At 42.1% G+C, this 24,590-nt stretch overlaps 1 protein-coding gene across 1 annotated transcript in view; it reads right to left on the reverse strand.

Annotated features, from left to right (window-relative positions):
* MED13L (mediator complex subunit 13L) overlaps positions 1-24,590 on the reverse strand; it is an 802,147-nt gene that overhangs the window by 500,185 nt on the left and 277,372 nt on the right. The window lies entirely within an intron of this gene.

Genomic DNA, 24,590 nt, shown 5'->3' on the forward strand with positions numbered 1-24,590 from the left:
ACAATCCTTCAATGTCACAACAGAAACAGAGACTGTCGACTTGTGCAAAAAATTTGGTTATATCATGATGCCGGTCTCGAAACACAGAAATTTTCGTACCTGGTGATAGCAAACACCATTCCTGCAGTCTCGAACCTAGCAGCTCAGCTTTTGCTTTTGACAGACCCAAATCTCTGACCAAATCGTTCAATTCGGACTGTGTTATCAGATGTGGATCGCCTGATGAGGATGGTTCAAAATCCGGGTCAATGTCACTGTTAGAACCCTGCACTGCAGTTTCTTCATCTGGTTCGTCTAAGGTCCAATCCTCTGGTGGTTTCGGAACTGGAAGACTGTCATCATGTGGCATGGGTCTCATTGCTGAAGGCAGATTAGGATATTCAATTGACTTCTTGTTTTTGGCAGAGAAACCAGACACATTAGTCAAACAGAAATAACAGTCCGTCACATGGTCTTTCTGTTCTCGCCATATCATCGGAACAGCAAATGGCATCGTCTTTCGAGTACCTCTGAGCCAGGCTCTCAGACTAACAGCACATGTCGCACAGCAAATGTGAGGCGCCCATTGCTTGTCTTGATCACCTATTTTGCAGCCAAAATACAGATGATAGGCTTTCTTTACAAGGGCAGTCATCGAACGTCTCTGAGGCGTAAGTGTATATTCCCCACAGATATAGCAGAATGTGTCGCGGCTGTTACGACACCGACGAGACATATTGCCCGACACCAAAACGTCTATAGCATCAAGCTTACTTACTGTTATATTGCTACAGCTACTATACTACTATACTTTACTATACTGATACTATATACACACACGGACTATCTATATTAACCAAATGAGCAGGATCGGTGTATGGAAGCCACCATTATAGCATGGTGAGACAGCGCAAGCTCGTTCAGACCTGCCCAGACATGCCCAGGATGTCATCTTCCATAAAACAGCTTCCAACCTGGCTAGATTTTATGCATGGACATACCCAGGCGGCACAAACCGTTGTTGATAAGACACTTATGGGAGAAAAAATTGTTTGCATCCAAATATAAGAAAAAATCACGACAAAATTGAAGATTTCTCTGAAATGGTACGTGATGGGTAATTTTTGATGTAATATTCATGATCAGCACCCAAAATTCTATAAGAAACACCCAGCAGTGTTCAGGAAGCAAAAACTTTGTTGTGCAGTGTATTCAGAGTTTGAAGAGTAATTTCAATCTCCTTAAGGCTAGGTATTTTAAATTTTGAACATTTTGAAAATAATATATCTTGATTATTTTGATCTAATTCAGTTTGGATGTTAGAGTTTTTAAAAGATTTTCTTATAGTAGCAATTTTTTCGTTAAAATAGTCGGAGAGTTCCTGAGCAGTAGGAATTTTGCTGTTTAAATCAAGTGGTTTTTTTTTGTTAGGTATAATATTATTGAGGATGGAATATAAGATAGAGGGGTTTTTGGCTTTGACTATTTTTTCAGAGTAATATTTCATTTTAGTTTGATTTATTTTTGATTTATAGAGTTCTGAGTGTTCTTTGTAAGATGTAAGATTAGTTTGTGTTTTATTATTCCTCCATCTTCGTTCAAGGGCTCTTAATTGTCTTTTAAGAAGTAAAAGTTCTGCAGAGAACCATGGATTACAAAATTTTCGATCCGAAATGATTTTAGTTTGAGTTGGAATCAAATTATCTAAGGTGGCTTGAATAGCCATATTCCACATATTGGTTAGATCATCTATTGAACCCCTTCAAATGTCCTCCATTGCCTGGTGGTCCAGTGGTGCATCGGCCAGCAGGTGTGAGCCCTCCACCCGCCTGCCTGGACCTGCACCACCTCATCCCGTCCTGCACCCCCTTAAATGTATCCCATTACCTGGTGGTCCAGTGGTGTGTCGGCTGGCAGGTGTGAGCTTTCCACCCGCCCGGGCCAGCGCCATCCTATGAATGGTGCCTTCAGTGCTCGCGAGAACTGAAGGCACCATTCGGAGGGCAGTGCTGGCCCAGGTGGGCGGAAAGCTCACGCTGCCAGCCGACACACCGCTGAACCACCAGGCAATGGGAGACATTTGAAGAGGGACAGGACGGGGATGTTTTAAAAAGGGACAGGGGTTAAAAAAGGTTGATTTTTATTTTTGTTTCATTGTTCTGCACACTGGAGGTTGTTCCCTGCTCTAGGAGGGGGTGGGGGTTCATGCTGTGGTATTCTTGATTATTGTTCCAGTTTTGAATGGGACTTGTTTCTGTTTTGGGCTATACCCTGTTTGTTATTTATTTTGGAAACCAATAAAAATTGTTGTACCATAAAAAAAGGAGGGAATGGGACAGGGGGATTATAAAAGGTATGGTGGGCAGGTTACAGGGCAGGGCAGTGGGACAGGGTACAGAGCCTGGCAATGAGTGTGGGGTTGGGTGCAGAGCCTGGCAGGGAGAATTTGGTGCAGAATGTTTTTTTTCTTGTTTTCCTCCTCTAAATCTAGGGTGCATCTTATGGTCAGCTGCGTCTTATGGAGTGGAAAATACGGTACTTTTGGATGAATATTTTCAAGAGAATCCATAAAGAGGTGCCTATCTGTCAAGCTGGAAAGGTGCTAAGTACCTCTATTAGCATATAATTTCAGAACTATGATTAGAGTGAAAGATGATGTAAATTATTGCACAAAATTAAGATTATGCTATCCATCATGCATACATTGAAAGCTGAAAAAATTTTGTGATAGATATAGAGAGATAATGTACTTACATTGGTAAGCTCTTTTCCAGTAGATAGGTGAGATATTCTAGACCAGTGGTTCCCAACCCCGTCCTGGATGACCACCAGCCAATCAGGTTTTTAGGACAGCCCTAATGAATATGCATGGAGCAGATTTGCATGCCCGTCTCCTCCATTATATGTAAACCTATCTCATGCATATTCATTAGGGCTATCCCAAAAACCCAACTGCCTGGTAGTCCTCCATGATAGGGTTGGGAACCACTGTTCTAGACAAGTAAGGCAAGTGGGTAGTGTCCACATGGCCGCGTGCCATCTGTTCAGATTTTTCTCTGTGCCACTTTTGTACTTCACTGACCTCCTTAGCTCCACCTACAGTTAGTACCCAAGCATCCAAGGGCCACTAAACCAACGTGAAGTAGACACCCATAACAATCAAGGTCATAAATAACTGTTCTGCTCAAAGGATTAACATGAGAATATCAGCTGCAAACAACTGGTAAAAATCTCAAGGGAGCTCAGAAACTATTCCCGCTCAACATATATACAGCATACTCCCCAGCCCCCAAGAGCTGACTGGCATCAAAGTTATAACTTGGAGATGCATGAAACAAACTGAGAAAGTGTCAGGTGCAGAAAGGACAGGGCAGGAGTCTAAAATGTCTCACCTTATCTACTGGAAAAGAGCTTACCAAGGTAAGTACATAATCTCTTTTTCCAGTGCAATAATTAAGACATTCTAGACAAGTGGGACGTACAAAAGCAGTCCTCAAAAAGCTAGAGTGGATTTACTGTGCCGACCCTCAAGACTGAGGACCCAAAGGTAGAGTTCTGTCTCACCACCACATCTACTCTATAAAACTGGGCAAATGTGGATAGAGAGGACCCTGTTGCTGTCATGCAAATCTCCTCATGGGAAACAGATCTAGCTTTGGTTCACAAAGATGCCACATATCTAAAAGAATGCACCTTGAAGGTAACAGGAGACTGTTTCCCAAAACAAATGTAGGCTGACAAAAGGGGCTCACAGAACCATCTGGAAATCGGAAGCACCATCTGGAAGCAGGAGCACCCCACTTGATAGAATGAATCAGCATAAACAAATGGTCAGAAAGACAAAACTCATTTGTGACCTCCAGACAGCGAAGAAGCGCTCCATGCATATCCATTCAGCAAATCCGTGCATTCCAGCTTGTGACTTTGTCTACCTTGGCCTTTGGGACTGTTGCAAGGGTTGTTCCAGTTTGTTACCAGCTAATTTGGACTTTATCTTACCTGCTCCTGTTCCCGGGGTGTCAGAGTTTGCTCTGCCCCTTTGGATGATGTCAGACGCCACCACAATTTAGGCGGGCAGCATTTGCAACCTGACTTCATTCCAGCTTGTGACTTTGTCTGCCTTGGCCTTTGGCACTGTTGGGAATTCTGCCTTGGATGTTACTAAACAGGAAAATTTTTATCCAATCTCAAATTTGAGATTTATGTCTTAGAAAGAATTGTTTTACAGCAGTTGGAGAATTATGTGGTAGGACAAGAGTGCCTAGATGAATTTCAATTTGGCTTTCGAAAGAATCATAGCACTGAGCTGCTTTTGTTGACCCTCTGTGATGAAATTTGCAAGGGATTCAATAAGGGTAAACACTACCTGTTGGTCTTCCTTGATGTAGCATCTGCCTTTGATACTGTGGATCACCAGGTTCTTTTAGAGAGATTATGTGGATTTGGGATTGCAGGAATTGTATTAAAAAGGTTCCATTCTTTTTTGAGCAATAGGTCATTTTATGTGACTAATGGAGACGATCATTCTGAATTTTTTTCTTTGCACCACGGGGTGCCACAGGGCTCTTCTTTGTCTGCAATGCTATTCAATTTATTCTTGGCACCAATTGGGAGATCGCTCTCAGACATTGGGTTATATTATCAAATTTATGCAGATGATCTGCAATTTTTCTTTGAGATTCCGGCAGATAGCATTCGAAAACCCTGCAACCTATCTATCACACTATATGGATGAAATCAAATTGTGGATTACAGCAAATTGCCTAAACCTAAATTTTGCAAAGACAAAAATTCTATAGCTTTCAGCTGCTGATGCTGAAGGAGCCCCACAGAACTTTGGGTACACAGGGGTTACCATTCAGCTTCAGCAAGAGTTTAAAATCTAGGAGTAACTTTGGATACTTTGCTGAATTTTCGTAGTCATATTTCTTCAGTAGTTAAAACCATATTTTATAAGATCAGGTTGATTCTGAAACTACGTGATTTGCAGTCATCTGCGAATTTCAGATTGATTATGCAAAGAAATGTTTTGCCGAACTTAGACTACTTCTTCACACAGAGAGTGGTGGAGAGCTGGAAAGCTCTTCCGGAGTCTGTGGTAGGGCAAAACACCCTCCAGGGTTTCAAGACTAAGCTGGACGAGTTCCTGCTAAACTGGGACGTACACAGGTGAGGCTAGACTGATTTTAGAGCACTGGTCTTTGCCGGACTGCTGAGCTCGATGGACCACTGGTCTGACCCAGCAGCGGCAATTCTTATGTTCTTAACTCTCTTTTTTGTGGTTTGCTGAAAAACTCATTAAGAGCTCTACAAGTGGCACAGAATACTGTGGCTAGGATAATAGCCTCACTATTCACATGTCACACCAGTGCTTGCGGAACTCCATTGGTTGCCAGTTATATGGCAATATTGACTTTGGCTTTCATATCTATTCATGATTGGTTGCCAAGGGTAATTTCCTCCTTGCTGCAGGCTTATGTACCACATCGGCCTTTAAAATCATAATTTAGGGACCTATTGGTTGTCCTTCAGCTACGCTTGGTTTCTAAAATTGTTAATCGATCTAGAATGTTCCAAGTGGCCAGACAGATGTTATTGAATTCAATCCCAGATTCCATTCGTCTAATTTCTGACTTAGGTATTTCAGTAAAGCCTGAAGGCATATTTTTTCTGACTAGCTTTTTCAAATGTAAGCAATGTATAAAGTGGTAGCTATTTGGTACTAATTGCTTTCGGCATAGGTTTTGGGTTATAGGCTGTTTGTTGTTTTTTATTGTGTATCATTATGTTTTGTTTTAATTGTGTATGTGCTACTGTTACCCGCTTAGATATTTGATATGCAGACTATAAGTGTTTTAAATAAATAAATAAATCTAGGTTCCTCAAAACACAATCCTGTATCTTTGAATCAGTAGGCTGAAACAGGCAAACAGACTCCCTGATTAACATGGAAAGCCAAAACCATCTTCAGCAGAAGGAAGGAACTGTGTGCAAGAAAATCCCCATCTCCGAGATCTGGAGAACAGTTCACTACAAGAAAGAGCCTGGAGTCCTGAGACACGCCTCACTGACAGAATAGCGACCAGAAAGACCATCTTGAGCGTCAAGACCAAGAGGGAAGCATCCCAAAGGGGCTCAAAGGGAGTCTTGGATAGACTAGACACCAGGTTGAGGTCCCATAAAGGGAACAGCCAAGAGCCCCTTTCAGAAATCATGCCACGTCAGGGTGAGACACCAAAGATGAAGGACGACCCCAGGCTTGAAAACAAGAAAGCCCAGCCACTTAGACTAGCTAGGAGAAAGGCCAGTACCACTGAAAAGGGAGCGGAATACAGCTCCACTTAGACTAGAGCACACCAAGCTGGAAAGTCTTCACGCAGTAGCGTTAAGCAGATATAGAAGTCAACTGCTTAGAAAAGAGAAAAGTGCCAAGGACTACATCAGAAGAGCCTTTCTGGCCTAAAATCTGAAAGTTCAAGAGCCATGCCATAAGATCAAAGCAACCCAGGTCCTCAACACAGACTGCAAACTGTGAAGTAGGTCAGGATGGACGATCAACTTAAGGCCTCAAATCTGGCAAAGACGCAACATAACTGTGTATCACGGCCATCAAAGCCAGACTGGAGCCACCAGAATGATACAGCCCGGATGTTCCACAATCTGCCAGAAAACTTGGCCTATCATAGGTCAGAAAAGAAAGACATACAGGAGGATACCCTGAGGCCACAGTTGCACCAGTGTCAAAACCTTCAATTCCGAGCTCGATCTTTGACTGAAAAATTGACCTGTCTTCATGTTCTTTGCTGTAGTCATGAGATTGAAGTGGGGATGACCCTAGCACCACACAATGGCTCAGAACGCCATTCAGAATAGAGCCCAGTTGCCCTTATCCAAGAGCTGTCTGCTGAGGAAGTTGGCCCAAACAACGTTCGACTCCAGCCATGTACACCGCTGAGAGCACCTGGAGATGGTGTTCCACCCACAGAGAGAGAAGGCGGGCCTACTGAGCCAGAGAGATGTTCCCAGAACTTCCCTAGCAATTGACATAGGCTACTGCCGATGAGTTGAAGAGACTGCCAGCTTGGCTCTCCAGAGTCTTCTACAAGCACACCAGAGCTCCAACCGGATCATTTCCACTGAAATAGTGCCCAATAACCCTAAATGGGATGCTGAGTGATGTGGGCTCCCCAGCCCCAAAGGCTGGCATTTGTCAGCACCACGATCTAGGAGGCAATCCGCAGTGGTATGCTCTTGCATAGCAATTGCTAACGAAGCCACCAATCATGCTGGCCCCAGCCTCCAGAGATCAGGGAAGACAGGTCTGTAATGCCTCCCTGTGCGTAGCCCAGCAAGAGAGTAAGACATACTGGGTCTGACATGTGGAGGTAACATAAGAACATAAGAATTGCCGCTGCTGGGTCAGACCAGTGGGCCATTGTGCCCAGCAGTCCGCTCACGCGGCAGTCCCTAGAGCTCTAAATGAGTCCAGCCTCACCTGCGTACATTCCAGTTTAGCAGGAACTTGTCCAAGTTTCTCTTGAATCCGTGGAGGGTGTTTCTCCTATAACAGACTCTGGAAGAGCATTCCAGTTTTCCACCACTCTCTGGGTGAAGAAGAACTTCCTTATGTTTGTAAGGAATCTATCCCCTTTCAACTTTAAAGAGTGCCCTCTCATTCTCCCTACCTTGGAGATGGTGAACAATCTGTCTTGAAACTTGAAACTAAGTCTATTCCCTTCAGTATTTTGAATGTTTCGATCATGTGTCCTCTCAGTCTCCTCTTTTCAAGGGAGAAGATACCAAAATGCTCCAATCTCTCACTGTACAGCAACTCTTCCAGCCCCTTAACCATTTTAGTCACTCTTTTCTGGACCCTTTCGAGTAGTACTGTGTCCTTCTTCTTGTATGGCAACCAGTACTGTACTCCAGGTGAGGGTGCACCATGGCCTGGTACAGCGGCATGATAACCTTCTCCGATCTGTTCGTGATCCCCTTCTTAATCATTCCTAGCATTCTGTTAGCCCTTTTCGCCGCCACCGCACATTACACGGACGGCTTCATCAACTTGCGAATCAGAACTCCCAAGTCTCTTTCCTGGGAGGTCTCTCCAAGTACCGCCCTGGATATCCTGTAATGCCTGGAGCCACAAAAATCAGAGAGACCAGAACCCCTAAAGGATCTGGGACCGCTATCAGGTATCAGAATCCATCACGTCGACCAGGCTCTTGCCAAACAACAACTGCCCTGAAAGAGAAGTTTTGCCGAAGCAGCCATAGAAGGGGAATCACCAGTCAATTGTCTGATCAAGAGCATACTGCGGGCAGAAATGAAGAATGCCAAATCCCATATAAGGCCTACAAAGCGTCAGTCACATAAATTGACCCAGCCAAAAGGTGAGGAGGAAAATGAACTCCAGGGTACATAGGTGAGATAGACAGTTGCAAATGACAAGATGTTGCCAAAGCAGCTGCATCAAAAAACCTCCAGATGACTGTGTCCCCATGGCGGTCCTGCATATCTTGAAGCACCACATTATTTTCCCTGGTAGAAATGCATTATAGGCTGATTCAGAGCCTGCGGGCACTCCAGTGCCAGAGGATACAAATGAGACATGGCCCTCGCTAATATAAGAGCACAGTCCGGATAGTCACATTGTGCTGATATGAGCATTTTCCTATCAGGGTGAGGTGGAAGACTACAAGTGCACCCGTAAAGCCAGGAGGAAGAAAAGGATGAAGCTGGCTAAGTAACCAAATGCAATTCCTGCAGGACTCGGAAATAAGAACCAGCAAAGCTGTAGACTAAAAGAAGTGCAGATCTGGGGGGATCATCCCCAGGTCTTAGAATCCCTGAAGGATTAGAAGATACAGCATGCAGTCCCTGGCCCTCTGTACTTGTAAGAGCTGCACCTTGAAACAAGAGATCAGCAGTATAAGGATCAGAAACAGTGGCTGACTGAGACAAGGACATGCCCATTGAAGCAACACCGCTGAGAGATACAGCGGATACGGAGCAGCACTGCGAAGGGGAAGAAGGAAAAATTATGTTCTTACCTGTTAATTTTCTTTCCCTTAGACGCAGCAGATGAATCCAGAGACCAATGGGATAGCCCACATCTACCAGCAGGCGGAGATAGAGAAACTGATTAACAGGTGGTCCTATTGGCTGGCACTCCTCCTGTTTATCCAGTTTAGCTCCTTGCCCAAGCATCCGTAACCATCAATAGGCATAGCATGTAAAAAACTTCTTTCCCATAACAAATCTCAAAATGCAATAATACAGAAAACAACCTGCTATAACAACAAACTGCGAAAGTTGCAAAAGAAAAACCCAGGAGACAATATCCAGAAAGGGTGGGGCTCTGGATTCATCTGCTGTGTCTAAGGGAAAGAAAATTAACAGGTAAGAACATAATATTTCCTTCCCTAGCAACAGCAGCAGATGAATCCAGAGACCAATGGGATGTAGCAAAGCAATCCTCAATCTGGGTGGGAAGCAAACGCCGCCTCCGCAACAACCGAAGCACAAAACGCCCCTACCACATGCGCCCCCACATCCAAGCAGAAATGCGGAGAGAAAGCACTCTCGGAAGACCAATTAGCCACGAGACAAATCTCCTCCAAGGAAAAAACCTCTGGGCCGAGCTCAAGAAGTAGCCATCGCTCAAGCGGAATGGTCATAAGTTCTTTCGCCAACCGCTTCCCTGCCAGCAAACAAGCATAAAGAATGTCCTCCTGGACCCATCGAGCGATGGAGGCTTCGGACGCCGCCTTACGTTTGAGGCGGCCCTTGAAGAATACAAAAAGGAGATATAAACAACTAAAGTCGTTAGAAACCGAGCTCACGGAGAACGCTACGTACGTATCAAAAAATGCAGTGAATAAAAGCACTGCTCCCAATTTCTCCTCCCAGGAAGAAGGAAGGAAAAGCGAGCATGACATAAAAGAAAGGATGACACCCCCCTAGAAAGAAATAGTGGTACCATCCGAACTGATACTCCATATTTTAGAAATCAGAAATAGGAATCCCCGTTGAACAAGGCCTGCAACATAGAAAACTGCAGAGCTGAAGCCATGGCCACAAGAAACCCCATGTTCAATGGCACAGCCCTTTAGAGTGTCAAAAGACAAGGATGAAATGAAGCCTTCGGTAAACTGAGAAGTACGTGAAGATTGTACTCCAAACCGGGCTTTCTAAGAGGCGCATGAATATACCGCACTCTGTTTAGGAACTGAACTACATGAAGCTGAGAAGTAAGCGAAGAGCAATATACCTAACTCTTGTAACAAGCCAAGAATGGCACTAGAAGCTGAAGGGAATTGAACGCTAAGCCCTCGGCAATACACCTGTGCCAAAAAGGAACTCTGGAGTGGTTCAAACGTTAAGAAGCACCCAAGAAAGGAAAAACCTCCAAAAGGAAGCAGAAGCCACAGGAGAAGACGTCCATAGCACTAGATAAGAGAAGAAACAACCTGCTTCGCATAACCCTTACACGTCAGCCAAGATTTTTCAAAAAACTAGGTCGTAATACTAAAGTAGTACAAATATCCATGTTGATCGGACCCTAGGCGAGCAAAGCCGGAGATACCAGGAAACTTCTTAGTCCGGCTGCTGAAAGATTCATCAAATCCGCAAAGTAAGGATGGCGCCGCCAATCCAGAGATTCTACAAATACTGTGCCCGGAAAGCGAGCTCGAGATGGCAAATCCAAGCCATCATCAGCCAGCGGAAAACACTGAAAAAGAGAAGGCAGAAGCGAGAAAGGAGCCATGCAGCTACCCCCTCTAACTCCCACTCCCTGGGCCCGCCGAAAAAGCTAGGAAGCTTAGAATTGAGAGACGAGGACATGAGGTCTAGGTCAAGGAGATCTCACGTCCATAAAAAGAGCTAGAACGCCTGAGCCACAAATCTCAATATCCAGAATGCAGAAGATTACACTATTACTAACATGCACACTTTCCAGAGCGTACACAGCGCTGTACACTGTAACATACAAGAAATGGGCCATGCTCAGATTCCGCGGAGAGAAAGTCTATCCAAACTCTTATCCTGATCCATAAAAGGATCTGCCAACAGAAGACGAAGATGAGAGTCCACCCATTGAAGCAGAACAACATCACCTGCCAATGAGTACAACACCTACTGCCCAAGCTGTAGAGAAATACCCCCATCCTAATACTGACCAAAAGGACCCTCAGCGGCAATCCGGAAGAATGATCTGAAGCTCCAGAAAGGTAGCCTGACCCTGCTCAAGAGTAGAAGAATGAACAAGTACTGAGTCGCCTCTGAAGACCAGACACCTGGAGCTGAGGATGGAAGCCACTGAGCCCCCCCAACCCGACAGCCCGGGATGGTCGGTGGTCATGAGATAGTCCAGCAAAGACCGAGGCATGCCTTGAAAAGAGAAATCGCGATGAGCCACCAAATCATACAGAGCGATGCAGGAGGAGCATACTAAATAATTGGAGCCCTGAGATACCGGGACCCACCGGAACAAAAGTGACTGCTGTAGCATAAGAAGGGGAAAGCAAGCCGAAGACACCAGTGGAGTCAGCAATATGGATCCCAGAAACTGTACAGAATCCCATACTCTTGGTCATGGTAAGCGAAGAAGAATACCAATCTGAGACCGAGACCCCCACGCCCAAGACTCCGGAATGAAACACATGTCTCTCCTATATGAATAAAAACATCACCCCGATATACCTATAAATAGTAGAGGAGAAAAGAGCGCTGTGCAAATTCGAAGATGCACGTGTAAAGAACTGAGGAAAAGATATCACCCTTTTCGTGTCAGTCATATGGCCCGACTGGAAGTCATCCGAATCAAGCAGGCAGTCAAGAAGAAATTAGATGAATCGCCTGGTAGCGCCAAAATGGTATCACCGCCCACATCACCTAAAACGTTCGTGAAGCCTTGGGTAGGCGAATTGGCATGTGCCAAAACTGAAAGCGCCGCTCCAAGAGAGGCAGGCAAACCAAGTGCCGATTCGGAGTCCATAGAGAAAATGTAAATATACTCCCAGGTTGTCTGCAGAAATGTGTAATTCAGCAGAATGGGTTCCAGCCTGCCCAATGCCCCCGTCTCGGGCACCATGCAGTAAGTGGAACAACGTCCCTTAGTTCCTGAAGAACTACAAGAACTGTCCTGAGGACCAATAACACTGAAAAGGGAAACACAAAACATAGAGACTCCAAGAACGAACTGGAAACCTGAGGAGGATGCAAAGATGCAAGTATCCTGAAAAATCTTCACAGCCCCCTGACCTGACATTATAGCGTCTTCTCCCTCATGAGAAAGCCTGAAGAGTCATTGGAAGAAGTCAAGATCCCCTCAGAATAAAGTGTAGAAGGTCAGGGAATGGCAGGATGAGACTGTAGGATCTGCAAGAAGATTCTCCTAGGAAAAATCAAGTTTCACAATGTAAAGAGGAATATACTGGAACCATGAAAACAGTACTAACCCCATGCAACATGAGTGAAATACGTATGTCCTTTAAAGTGAATACGTACTAGACTCAATCAAGATGTTGCATCTACCGTCCTGTGGAAAACAACAGCATCCTTACAGGTATCAGACAAAGCTCACATGGCTAATGAGAGCTTCAGGGATGAGGCTAACAGTCACATAGCGCGTGATCCTCCACGGGTTTGATAGAATAGGTAACTGGCTCCTGGTCTAGCATGTGCCATGAGAAAATGGTGACAGGAGAAACCAGCGTGATAAGCATGGATATCTGAAGTCCAGGCCCCCTCAGAAATAGAGAAAGAGAGTCCTGGCCGCAGGAAGATGCACAGTGTCATTATGCCCATAGAGACAGCCCGAACTTGGAAACTGTTTGTACTACCTTTAGGCATATATATCCTGTGCCACTACTAGACACATGCAGCTCAGCACAGAGGCCCAAATAAGGACAGTTACCAACAGACAAAGGCTCAATCTGCAGGGACCACAAGAGAGACAATGAGATACCTGTGTGAAATACAGGGCACTATCTTACTGCTGATCTCACTGTGCCGTGAGTTGCCAATTGTCGACCCAGTACGGAGACAAACCGAGACTGGGTGATCTAGCACAGGTCAGAGTCTCTCTGGTAATCCCCTTGAGTGCTAACCCCAGAGGCCGATTAAACTAGCAGCTTCCTTCAAGTGAATACAGCAGGAACACAGACAGACCTATAAATCTGCCCATGCTTGTCCCAAAGCTGGTGAAACACGAACAACTTGTCTGAACTGGAAAGGAGAGAAGCCGCAGCATACCCTGACCAAAGTCAGCTGGAAATAAACGACAGGAACGCTGTAGCTCTCCTGCCATCGCCGGAGACCCAAGTGTGCACTTGATTCTCGCCGACACGTGACTACTGCATCAATGCTCCTAGAAACATAGTCGGATTCAAGCCCTGCAAAATTTACCCTGCCGCGGCCTGCATAGAAAGAAAAATCAGACTCGAGGAATAACTAGAACAGTGCGGTGCTTCCCACAGCGCCAGAAAAAATATGTCCCATCTCATGCGCGCTGCTATAAACCGTCACCTACACAATCTGCTGCACATGGCTGCGACAAACACCGACGAAAGAGAGCCTCCGAATAAACAGGACTACTACTGCTGTACTGAAACCCAATGAGAAGAACAAGTGCGAGCATGATATCGCACCGCTACTGCCGCGCTGTAACAAGATCCATAGTGAGACCTCATCTGGAATACTGTGTACAATACTGGAGGCCGCATTATCAAAAAGATGTGCGGAGAGTTGAGCAGGTTCAGCGAATGGCCACCAGGATGGTCTCAGGACTCAAGGATCTCCTGTATGAGGAACGATTGGGTAAGTTGCAGCTGTACTCACTCGAGGAACGCAGAGAGAGGGAGACATGATCGAGACGTTCAAATATGTCACGGGCCGTATCGAGGTGGAAGAGGATCTCTTTTTCCTTAAAGGACCCACGGCAACAAGAGGGCATCCGTTGAAAATCAGGGGTGGGAAATTTCATGGCGACACCAGAAAATATTTCTTCACCGAAAGGGTGGTTGACCGCTGGAATAATCTTCCACAGCAGGTAATTGAGGCCAGCAGCGTGCCAGATTTTAAGAAAAGATGGGATTGGCATGTGGGATCTCTTCATGGAGGTAGTTAGGGGGTGGGCCATTAGTGTGGGCAGACTAGATGGGCTGTGGTCCTTTTCTTCTGTCATTTTCTATGTTTCTATGTTTTAAGGCAAGCGCGTGCCTGCAAAGGGCAGGAAAGTCTCGGCTCCCTCAATGGATTTCTAGTCATAAAACTTAGCTTCAATAAAATATTACATTACATTACATTAGTGATTTCTATTCCGCTTGTACCTTGCGGTTCAAAGCAGATTACATAAGAAGAAGCTGGACATTTCCAGGAGGGTACGTGACATTTAGGGTAAGACATAGTTACAGAATGAGTATAGACTTGGTAACATTGGATGAAAGCAGTTATATTACATTACATATCAAATCTTTTTCCAGGCGTTGGTAGGTAATATGAATCGGTAGGATGTGTTAGGTGTTTTTTTTTTGTTTTTGTTTTTTTTGGTCGGTTGAGGATATGTTGTCAGGGAGTGGGTAACCTGGTCGGTGTATGTGGAAGAGGAGATTAGGTGTTTTGAATATGCTTTTTGAAAAGTAGCGTTTTGAGTTCTTTGCGGAATGCTTTGAAGAACTCAAAACGCTACTTTTCAAAAAGCATATTCAAAACACCTAATCTCCTCTTCCACATACACCGACCAGGTTACCCACTCCCTGACAACATATCCTCAACCGACCCAAAAAAAAAAAAAAAAAAAAAAACACCTAACACTTCCTACCGATTCATATTACCTACCAACGCCTGGAAAAAGATTTGATATGTAATGTAATATAACTGCTTTCATCCAATGTTACCAAGTCTATACTCATTCTGTAACTATGTCTTACCCTAAATGTCACGTACCCTCCTGGAAATGTCCAGCTTCTTCTTATGTAATCCGCTTTGAACCGCAAGGTACAAGCGGAATAGAAATCACTAATGTAATGTAATGTAATGCAATGTAATATTTTATTGAAGCTAAGTTTTATGACTAGAAATCCATTGAGGGAGCCGAGACTTTCCTGCCATTCCTTAAACGTTAGTTGACCGAACCCACAGTACTAAGACTCCCAAACAGAACCTGAAGTTCAAACAGTAAAAAACACATACATACTCACAAGCTTGTTAGGGCCGGTTGAAGCCAGTAAGAGCTGGTTGTACAGCACTAACAGGGCAGAATGTAGCAACTGTGGTCTCCCCTTTTTTTTTTTTTTTTTTTTTTAAAACAGAGAAAGGAGAGAAGAAAAAAAAAATCGAGACCCAGTCAGACCCTCTAGCAATGGAGGGAGGGTGAAGCAGGGACCGGGGGGGGGGGGGGCCCAGGTGTAACCCCTAAAGCAGGCACCATTCAGCCGGACTCCCCTGTCTCACTGAAGAGAAACCTCAACAGGAGAATAAAATTGCCATCTCACTGAATAGAAACCTCAACAGGAGAAAATAATTTTCCAGTCACAGCCAGAAATCAGGTGCTAGTTGAATAGCGACCATCACCTGCTGGGAGATAGAGCATACTGAAGATACAGGAAGAGTGCCAGCCAATAGGACCACCTGTTAATCAATTTCTCTATCTCCGCCTGCTGGTAGATGTGTGCTATCCCATTGGTCTCTGGATTCATCTGCTGCTGTTGCTAAGGAATATTATTTATTAACTTGATATCTCGCTTAAGGATGTAAACAGCGCACAAATAGAAGTAAATCAAGGTAAGAAAGGGAAAAGAACGGCATTGTATAAAAGGAATGAGATAACTTTCAGACCACAATTATTAGCCAGACACCTGTCTTCCTAAGCATCTAACTGCCAAAACCATTACCCGGCACTCTGAAGGGTGAAGAAATGTGTCTTAAATCATGCAAACAATTGTTCCAATCTAATATTATTAGTAATAAAATTCCACATGGAAGGGGCTAGATAATAGAAAGCAATATTAGGGGTTGATTCAAGATGTGCCTGTCACAGATAGGTGTAACCATTCCATTGGAATAAGTAGATTGTAAAGCTTGTGAACACATATAAGAAATAGTGGAAGATAGATAGATAAGCAGGAGTACCTGAATAGAAAGCTTTGAATGTAAGAATAAGAATTTTGAACAATACAATACAATCTTTATTTGTATACCGCCAATACCTCATAGTAGTTCACAGCAGTTTACAGACATTAAAATAAAAATAGGTACTATTAAACTTCCCTCACTGTCCTAAAAACGGGCTCACACTAACTATAGTACCCTGAAAAAAACATCCAATGTCAAAGATAAAATGGGAAAGAAGAACAGAAGGATATAGTAATTAACTAAGAGTCAATCCCAGTCTTTCCCAATCTCCAGATAAGGCAAGACAACCAAAACCAACTACAGACGCTTCTTCAAATCTTTCCAACCTGCTCCAAAACCAAGCAATATCACTTCAGAATACTTCCACACCAAGAAGACAGATGAACCAGAACAACGACTCCAGATCACAGCCTGCATCAATAAGATATAAACTAAAACTAAAAACCATATCCGAGAAGAAAATCGTGCATTAAATTATACAGTAAAAATAAAGTAACAGGTAGAAAATTAAGACAGAGAAAAGAAAAATATAAAATTCAACACAATTTAACAAAATAAAGCGAAACTCAGACAAAATCAAAAATAAAGCGAAACTCAGACAAAATCAAAAATAAAGTAAAATAACATTCCAGTCAGTAAAGAAAAAAGTTCTAACTGAAAGAGAATGCTGTTGGCCTCCCGCTTTAAAATCTGATCACATGGGAGGTAGTTCATACGTGATGAACATGACGACGTATGAACAACCTCCCACGTGATCAGATTTTAAAGCAGGAGGCCGACAGCGTTCTCTATCAGTTAGAATCAGAGAATGTTACTGAGAATGCCATATTATTCCAAAGTGTGGTTGTATGACAGGAACTCATCCTATACGCTTAAATATAATAAAAGTATTGTTTACAAATATCTTTAATGGAGTATACATAGAATCAAAGTTTCATTATGCATGAGACTAAACAGAGACAGCCAAGTAGAAGATGTACTAGGAGCCTTACATGACATCTTTATAAGCTTGTTGTCATTCCCAAACATCTCAACATACAATTTAATTTTGACAGCATTCCAGCAGCAACCCCCTTTTTAGGGTTCCCTGAGGAACGAAATGGGCCATGTCAGGACCCCTTGAACTGCCTTTTGAGATAAGTGGCTAACTCTTATTTCTCTTGGTTACTGAGTACAGTCGATTTAAAGTGAAAGTTTATTATAATCAAGGAAGAAATCTAACATAGTCATATGCAATAATTAGAGGGTAAGCTCCGCGATGGGATTACTCCTCACAGAGCTTCATGTCACTGAGCGTATGTGAAGTATAACAGTTTGAATTAAGTACTTTTTGAAATGGTTTGATATTACAAGAGTGAAAATATTTTGGGGATATTCATTATCTTTTCTCTCTCATTTTTTGAGTAAATTATATACCCTGCTTCTTGATTAAGTTGAAAGGGAAAATGATGATGGCAATAGAAGGGGGGGTTTGGGGACCACAATGGAAATGAATTTGGTCAGCTGAAGTAGTTCAGCACAGATGGCTGCTCAAGACTCCATTGTTATCTTGGCAATATATTTAATACACTGGATTCAAAAGTTGGACATTTATGTGGCTATTTATTAGACTATTATATAAAGACATTTATGTATGAGGTAGCACTAATCATACATTTTTTGAGAGATTTCAGAGACTAAAATTGGGTATAGCATATTCATCAGCAATTTTAAATGGCTGTATTGATGGCGGGTACCAAAATTTGATGAGAAACCTATTATTAATATGTGTCTCTGGCAAAGAAATGTAGCAGAGGGTATCAAATAACCAGAAAAGCATCCTTCATAAATTATCATGAAGAAAAAGTGAGATATCAACGCTGGTTTATGAAACTGCCAAAGAAAAAAAATTAGGTAGACTAGGCGGGTCAAGTTTCAAGTTTTCAAGTTTTATTAGGATTTTATATACCGCCTATCAAGGTTATCTAAGCGTTTTTTTACAATCAGGTACTCAAGCATTTTCCCTTACAGTTCTTATCTGAATCTGGATTTGCAGTACAGATTTATTATAGACTTACCTTTTCCAACATTTAGGTACATGATCTGTTTCTCTGCTGAAACCAATCCAAAAAGAATGTTAGTGGGAGAAGCACAATTTAAACCATGGCTTCCCTAGTTTGCAATCCGCTTGACTAGGCATTCCCTATTCTAGGCTCATATTCGGTGGATCTAGGAACTCCACTCTCTCCTCAAAGCCAGGGTGGATGGCTCAGCTTGTGCTATAATCAGGTCAAGCAGATCAAACTGGTCCTACATTTCTATTCGATAAACCCCAAACAGTGAGTAGCAAAGCACACTGTGAAATAAAGTACCATTAGCAATATAAAGACTAGCAGGACAGCAATCCGCTGATATTTTATTTTAACAAAGCAAAACTGTAGAATCCTATAAAAATCTATCAGAGCTACAGCTTTACAACATTTAATTTTAAGCCATGAGAAAAGAAGAAAAAAAAACCTAATAAAGATATTAAGCTAGAAGTGGTTTTTATTTTATAGTGTGCCTTTTGATTTTTCTAATAATTGTGAAATTCTGCTTGTTTCCTAAGCCTAAAAAAAATGATGGCATCTACAAAAATGAAAAATAAAAACAAGGTAATATAAAAGAAAATAGATTAGAGAAAATGTGCAGTACAAAACGAGAAATGCTGCCAACTTTAAAAGACAAAGACACTATCATTTTGCATTTCTCTTTATCTCTGATGGTTGTAATACCTATAATCTTTGGGTGCTTTGATAAAGCCTTAAGAAAAATCCACCACAGGAACTCTTCTGCCTGTAGAAGGTAAAATCATGAATAAAATGGAATTATGTGCATATTTTTACCCATAAGAGTGCTATAACAATTCAACAAACCATCTTCATGCATTGACCACAGTCTTATCTGTGGAAATGGACTAAAAATTATTTTTTAATAACAAATTAAATTATAGATTTCACACAGTGATTCTCATGACAGCTGTCTAGACTGAAGCTGCATTGTCAACATTTTAAGTGCTAATATACCATATATACTCAAATATAAGTCTATCCGAATATAAATCGAGACCCTCTTTTTCCCCCAAAAAAGGAGGAAAAATGGTTGACTCAAATGTAAGTCAGGTGGCTTAATATTCAAGTGCCCTGCTCTGTCAGGCTCTGCACCCAGCCCCCTTCCCTCCCTCCCCTGTCAGGTACTGCACCCAGCACTCTTCCTTCCCTCCCTCCCCTGTCAGGCACTGCACCCAGTACCCTTTTTCTTGCTTCGCTCCCCTGTCAGACTCTGCACCCAGCACCCTTCCTCCTTTGTCAGGTACTGCACCCAGTACCCTTCTCCTTCCTTCGCTCCCCTGTCAGGCTCTGCACCCAGCACCCTTCTTTCCCTCTCTCCCCTGTCAGGCTCTGCATCCAGCACACTTCCTTCCTTCCTTCCCTCCCTCCCTCCCATCAGGCTCTGTACCCAGAGCCTTCCTTCCCTCCCTCCCATCAGGCTCTGCTCCTAGCACCCTTCCTTCCTTCCCCTGTCAGAATATGTACCCTCCTCCCAGGCTCTGCCCTCTATCCCCCCTCCCTGCCCTATCCTCATACCTCTACCAATCCCTGGTGGAGGTGCAGCAGACAGGAGCAAGCTTTCCGAACTCCTGACCAACTGCTACGCAGATCCAGTTTCTTCGGCTGAGTGGCACGAGCAGGAGCGCAATTTGGTGCTGCTGCTGCTTGGCACTGAGTAGCTTCCTTTCTGGCTCCCGTGAATTCTCATGAGAATTCACAGGAGCCAGTAAGGAAGCCACTCAGCGCCAAGCAGCATCGCCAAATCATGCTTCTGCTCGTGCCGCTCAGTGGCCGAAGAAACTCGGGCAGCCGGTTAGCAGCACCTCCACCAGGGATCGGCAGAGGTATGACAATAGGGCAGGGAGGAGGGGGGGGCAGAGCCTTACGGTGGCAGCCAGAAAAATTTTAGGAGGGGGCACTGGCTCGAATATAAACCAGGCCCCCATTTTTGGGCCAATTTTTTGGCCCAAAAATCCCAGTTTATATTTGAGTATACACGGTACATAATAAAATTAGGTAAGTGTTTTTATTCTTGTCTTTACATGTATGGTGCTTTCTGGAAAGCAAATAATGGTTTTTGTTGATATATATCTGATAAATTGTAATGAGAAATAAGAAACTTGTCTAATATCTGCTGCAAAAGGTAGTTGATCAGAGGTGCTAAGGACATTTAAGTGGCAAAGTGAGGGAGTGTTCAGGAGCACTGCAGGGAATGGGAGTTTGTAAAAAGAGCATCCACTGATCCAATGTTAAGTTTCTGTGCATTAAAATTAGAATTACTAAGCACAAGAACCCAGTACACTGAGCAATATGTGCGGGAAAACAACAAAGATGAAGCAATTTATTCAATTTCATAGGGTATTAGAAAAGAACAAATGTCACTGTCAGGTTCAGTCCTTGCTGAGCCGTGATGCATGAAAGAAATGATGGCCCATACATCACATAAGCACTAAACAAATCAAATGAAAATAAGAGTCTGGCTATTGTAGTTGGACAAAGCAATAGACAAAGCAGAAAGTTAGTATTGGGATGAAATTGTAAGGAAAATAGATACAGAACCTTGCAGGAAATTGCTAACATAGATTAGAGGAACAATATCCAAAAATTTGAACTGACAGACAGAAACCAAGAGAAAATAGAAAAATTGATCCTGGTAATGTTAAACATGACGTTTTTCCACACATCAATTTTAGCATGTGCTAAACGCTACTGCGTCCATTAAAGTCTATGGACATGTTAGCATTTAGCACGCCTTAGTAAAAGGACCCCTAAGTAACCTCTCAACCAATATGAAACTCCAGTTTTCTCTTTTTAAAATTTATTTATTTATATACATTTTCAAATAAATTCTCAAGCATCCACTTGTTAAGAGAAATACAGAGTTAAAGAAATAACAAATCAAATAATCCATCTTAACAACATATTAGTACTCTTCCTTAGACCATACACTATACTATGGAGAGTCAAGAAAGGAAAGGAAAAGATAAGGAGATCTCAATACAAATGTTTAACATAAAGGAAAAACTTAGCGTGAATCAATCATAACCATCCTATAAATTATAAATTGCCCTATACATTAAGGAATACAGTCTTAGTATCCAAAAAGCTACAAAGTTGTTCAGGAGCAAAAAAGACATTTTTTTTATCCCTATATATCAAGCATTTGAAGGGGTAACTTAACAAAAAGCTAGCTCCCAACTTTTTTACTTCTAAGAAAAAATTTTCTTCGTTCTTGAGTTATTTTGGCAACTTCGGGAAATATCCATACTTTTTCACAGTAGAATAAAGATTGCGAAAAGTGGAAAAACATTCTCATAACAGCATTTAAATCTTGTTCAAAACCGAAGGATATTAATATCGTGCGTCCAGAGTCAATTTGAACTTCAGAGTTTTCAAGAATTGCTGATTTATTATTTAAATCCATCATTTGAGGGTTCTCACCTTGATTTATTTCAGATGGTATTTCTGGGTTTTTGGGGGGGTAAATAGAAGACTCAGTTTAAAGGAGGCATTGTTTCAGTTTTCTAAGACCCAGAGGCACAAAATCTCATGATACTGTATTGCCAAGCATTGGAGGCCACTACTGATGAAATTGCAAACATTGAAAATTCTTACAACTACCAAAACCAAGACCCTACTGACATCTGAGGATGCAAAGTCCCTCCTCGAGGACTGCAATCCAGTTGGGTTTTCAGGATTTCCCCAATGAATATGCATGAGATCTATTAGCATACAATGAAAGCAGTGCATGCAAATAGATCTCATGCATATTCATTGGGGAAATCCAGAAAACCCGACTGGATTTCAGTCCTCGAGGAGGGACTTTGACACCCCTGACTTAGACCAAAACCAAAAGCTAACTATACCCTGCTGTACCTTGTGAGAATGCAGCTCTCCAACAACCAAGCTCATACCTACAATGAACTCAAAGAACTGATTGCATTCATTGAATCAAAACTGTAAATTGCCAAATGTCTTTAGAGGCTTATTCAAATTATATTGTATGAATCACTCATTCCACTCTTCATTTGTTCATTTTTTTCCCCCAGACTTTCTTATAGGCATCACTATGCTTATAAACATCCAATTTTATATAATTTTTTATATTCCTCCACTTATCTTAGTCTTAGAGCTGTTCTTCAGTTAACCAGCTAATTCACTTATATTCATAAAAGCAGTACAATCTTCTTGCAGATACCCCACAAAAATTTCTTAATATATTTTGTAAGCTTTACAGATTTTGATTAGTCCATAATAAATTGTTTGGTAACTAGTGGATTGTGAATTGTCATGGCATAAGTTTATAAATGCAATTTCATATAACTATTGAAGAATTTGTACAGTCTTTCTAAAGTCCATTTCCACATCACTTAAAGTAAACAATAACTACTTGATCAAATTAAATTTTAAATTATCAGAAGCAAATTTTTTTTTTTAAAAACCCTCAAGTCATGATGCTACAGATCATATTTTGTTTCAACAATCATTGAAGTTAAATTGAGGTTGGGCTTAAGTCTTTTCAGCTGCTAATAAAAAGAAATATGGACTATTTTGATCAGGAAGTTCTCAGAGATACAAATTCTGGCAACATATTCCGACTTGGATGGTACATGGATCAAAGTATCGGCCATAGTTGGAAATAAGACAATAATTTTCCCTAGTATTTACACACTGAAATTTTCCTCCCTTAAATTTTCCCAGGAGCTACTTGAAGATTTAACAGACCAAAGGGGCACCCAGCCATCCTTGGCAGGGATTTAAATGTTTTTGATATATTTAGAAGAGTAGCAAGTGATGAGCATTCCACAATTTTATTTTCACTGAACACTGTGATTGCATCGGTGGGACTACGGATATAATGGTTAACAACTCCACCATCATATGATTGTTAACCATTATATCCATAGTCCCACCGATGCAAACAAAGAGAAACCACTATAAAGAAATATCTTAACACTGTTCACCAAATATCAGAAGCCCTTGAGAATGCTAACAGAGAAATTTAATATTTTTAAACTGCCCATATGTCCCTACAATATCAGGAGTAGATGTATATAAAAACTTTGTGATGACTGTGCTTAAAAGTTCCTACTAAATCAGTTGTTTCTTCTTATAGGTTTTAAAAGTATTACTCTGTAACTTCGAGTGTACCTAGTCTTTGTAAATCTTGATACAGTTAAAAAAAAAAAAAAAGATCCACTTGTACCTGTTTCATATCACTCAGAATTTTGTAGACTTCAATCATATCTCCCCTCAGCTGTCTCTTTTTCCAAGCTGAAGAGCCCTAACCTCTTTAGTCTTTCTTCATACAAGAGGAGTTCCATCCTCTTTATCATCCTGATCGCTCTTCTTTGAACCTTTTCTAGTGCCGTTATATCTTTTTTGAGATGAGACCTGAACTGAATGCAATACTCAAGGTGAGGTCACACCATTGAGTGATACAGAGGCATTATAACATTCTTAGCCTTGTTTATCATCTTTGTTCTAATAATTACTAGCATCTTGTTTGCTTTCTTGACCGTCACCCCACATTTCAGCATATTGTCTACGATGACATCAACATCATTTTCTTGAGTGCTGAGCCCCAAGGTGGACCCTATCATCCAGTAGCTATGATTTGGATTATTCTTCCCAATGTGCATCACTTTGCATTTGTCCACATTAAATTTCATCTGCCATTTGGATGCCCAGTCTTCTAATTTTCTAAGATCTTCCGGTAGTTTTTCACAATCCGCATGTGTTTTAACAACTTTGAACAGTTTAGTGTCATTTGCAAATTTATTCACCTCACTCTTAGTTCCAATTTCCAGATAATTTATAAATAAGATAAATAGCGCCAGTCCCAGTACAGATCCCTGGAGCACTTCATTGTTTACTCTCCTCCATTGAGAAAAAGGGCCATTTAACCCTACCCTTTGTTTCCTGTTCGATAATCAATTTTTAATCCACAATTGAACATTGCCTCCTATCCCATGACTCTTTAAATTTCTCAGGAGCCTCTCATGAAGAACTTTGTCAAAAGCTTTCTGGAAATCTAGATATATTACATCAACTGGCTTGCCTTTATCCACATGTTTATTCACACATTCAAAGATGTCAAGCAAATTGGCGAGGCAAGACTTCCCTCGGCTAAACCCATGCAGACTCTGTCTCATTAAATCATGTTTGTCTTCATGTTCCACAATATTATTTTTTGCAGTTGTTTCTACTATTTTGCCCAGCACCGAGGTAAAGCTTACCGGCCTGTAATTCCCTGGATCGCCCCTGGGATGCTTTTTAAAAACTGGCATAACATTGGCCACTCTCCAACCTTCAGGTACTACAGACGATTTTAACGACAGGTTACAGATCACTAACAGCAGATCAGCAATTTCACATTTGAGTCCTTTCAGTACCCTGGCA

Source organism: Geotrypetes seraphini, chromosome 8 (genome assembly GCF_902459505.1).
Source record: "Geotrypetes seraphini chromosome 8, aGeoSer1.1, whole genome shotgun sequence".
Taxonomy (NCBI): domain Eukaryota; kingdom Metazoa; phylum Chordata; class Amphibia; order Gymnophiona; family Dermophiidae; genus Geotrypetes; species Geotrypetes seraphini.